This window comes from Neopsephotus bourkii, unplaced genomic scaffold (assembly GCF_033783945.1).
Source record: "Neopsephotus bourkii isolate Nb327-2 ecotype Australia unplaced genomic scaffold, CSIRO-AGI_Nbou_v1 NB_673, whole genome shotgun sequence".
Taxonomy (NCBI): Eukaryota; Metazoa; Chordata; class Aves; order Psittaciformes; family Psittacidae; genus Neopsephotus; species Neopsephotus bourkii.
The window spans coordinates 911536-914274 of NW_026901172.1; the positions used below are offsets into that span (position 1 = coordinate 911536).

Sequence of the window (2739 nt, forward strand, 5' to 3'; positions counted from 1 at the left end):
CAGAATGCATACTTGCATATATAAGCAGGTATGGATTTTACCAGGGGGAACAAAGGGAACAGAGTTTAAGAGGGTTTTCATCCTTCTATGAATTGTTATCTTTCATTTCCTTGCTGTAGTGCTGGCATTGCTCCTGGCACTGTCCTCAGATCTTGAGTGGTTACTAAAGTTTTAACTTAAAGTTAAAAGTAAAGGCCAAGACTCACTTTGTGTGGTTGCAAAAAGGCAGTAGCCCTGAATGAAAGGGCAGCACTATCCTCTTCAGAATTATAGCACAGAGACAGTGGATATTTTGAGCTTTTTAAGGCAACCCTTCACCAGCTGAAATTGCAGAGCATAACTTAGGCAACAGACAGCTCGATCTTCATTAAAGAAAGCATAACCCTCTGTTACACAATCCAGGTAGGCAATGGCACAGAACACTCTTCCCTATCAACTATGCGTTTATTTCGGTATCTACATAGATGAATAAATATGGATGTATTTATACCTACAGAGTATTCAAACAACATTCCAAAGCAAAACAATCCCCTGAATACATTTATATGCCTGAGCCACAGAAGCTGATACCAGATTGATGTTAATCACATTGTTCCAGGCACTGCTTGAAAGCTGGCAGCCCTTGCCAATGAGAACATAAACCCACCATTACTATCATCATGCTGCCTGTACCCACAGAACCCAGTGCAAAGAATATAGAACTTAAAAACAACAAACACACTATTAAACCAGGAAAAAGCTAACTAGGGATTCCAGTTAGAAATTTCTACTTTGGAATTAATAATAGAAAGCATTTAAATTTTGCTAAATATAAAGCTATTTAATTTTCTCCTTTTCAGTGGAGAAACAGCAGCAGTAGACAGAAAGTCAAACAAGCTGAACATCATGAAGTGTTCCAGTGAAATACCTGACTTACCATGTGCAACAAAGACATTAATATATAGCCTGAGAGGCCATATGACTGGAGCAGCAGGAGAGAAATGAGCACTTAGCAGGAGCAATGGGTATGTTTAGTTTATTCAAGTCCAGAGCCTACAGTAGCTTTATTCAAGTAAATGATCTAGTCCAAAGAGAGGTTCTTTGAGCTCTGCACTACAATTAATCTTCCCATTCTGGTGATTAATTGCAGACACATACCTTATCACTCCTATTAAATAACCCTCGTGCATTTCCCATCCCCTAGCAGCATGCGCTCTACTGGTGCTTGGTGATTAGCAAGGAAATAACTGACCACAACATGTGGTTTCCATTTATTAATCCTTTAATGATTAATAAAAATATGAATGGCACCACAACAGCCTCTTTTCTCAATCTCAGCCTCTAAAAAGAAAAGCCAGGAGCCAAAGAAAGCTGCTGAAGCTGTTACCTGCTCAGATTTTTTTCAACAACTAGACACTTCTGCTTCTCCTAATCAGAATTATGTTTATGCTCCATTTTAATATGAAATCTCATCATTCACCTTCACTTTTTTTTTCTTATGACAGAAATGAGAAGAATGCAGTGATTTTAGAAGAGTCGAAAGCCACAGTAGATCCCCAGAGAAGACTGCACATCTCGTGATCTCTGATGGAGGGACAGCACCAACCTCTCAAAAGTTACGTACTTGTAAAATTTTTACTTTCATCCTACATTTCTTCATCACTAAGGGTTACTCGGCTCCAGAGTTTTAATCAGTTTGTAAAAGCCTGATTGGAGATTTGTGTGGAGTTAGCCTAAGTTCTGATTTTTCCTATGACTTGGAAAAATCCAGCCTAGATATTAAATTCTCACTTTGTCTTCTGTCAGTACTAACATATATACTTGACTGGAAACCAACCAGTTTGGATGTGGTGCCATAAGGCACACAATAAATTACAGATCCTCCTCCAAAACTTTGGGAACGCTGATGCGGTTGCATAAAAAAAACTTACTTTGGGTTTGCATCTGCTGCGTTTTATGTATTCAAAGGCCAGATTTCTCCAGCAGGTAAGCTAACAAGGATGAACTTAAAGGAAAATAGTGTATATTGAGCCAAAAAAATTAAATACCCCCAAGCAAATCTCTTCTATCTGAACCAAGGCAGAAAAAGAATCAAAGCACCTTCACTTTTCCTGCTATCCTGTTCATTCAGGAGAATCAGAGATGCATATTTAACAGTTTGCCCTGGAAGTAGCACATTACTCACTGTTAGTAGAATTACAAACTAGTAATGTAGAAACCAATGAGCAGAACAAAGGATCTGCTCCTGCTGCAGTGCCTGGGTGTAGCAGTCTCATCTCAACATTACCAGATTAGACTGATGGGACTTCTGACATCCATATGCAGTATGGAGAATGTAACTGCCACTATTTCAACATTTCACAACTTTCTTTCAGGTGTCCTTCATGGTGGACATGACCTTCCAAAGGTGGAATGCAGCAGATGAGGAGGTAGCAAAGAAGTCCAGTTCTACTGTCTTGGCCAAGTTCCAACTTCAGTAATTACACTCTGCTCTTTAAATTCCCCCTGCAGCTCTAGTAGAATAAAGCTCTTTTTCAGCTTGCCCTGAAGCATTGTGGAGTATTTCTGTGAAGCTGTACAACACTGAAAACTTATCTCCTCCCATTAAAACTGCAAGGGGAATTTAGGGAGACAGAAAGCTATTACCAGAGCTGGAGTTTGGGCAGAACACCAAGGTTAACTTACACTTGCACTGGGATCAAGGGATCTTTGCTGACTAGGAGTGTCAGACCCCTATTAAAGAGCACAAGTGGGAATAGC

General features: G+C 39.6%; 1 long non-coding RNA gene across 1 annotated transcript; it reads left to right on the forward strand.

Annotated features, from left to right (window-relative positions):
* The first annotated feature begins 287 nt into the window (after nt 1-287).
* On the forward strand, nt 288-2520 carry LOC133212222 (uncharacterized). Its single transcript, XR_009725429.1, has 2 exons — nt 288-1004; nt 1485-2520. It is a non-coding gene; the product is annotated as an uncharacterized LOC133212222 (long non-coding RNA).
* Nucleotides 2521-2739: the final 219 nt, after the last annotated feature.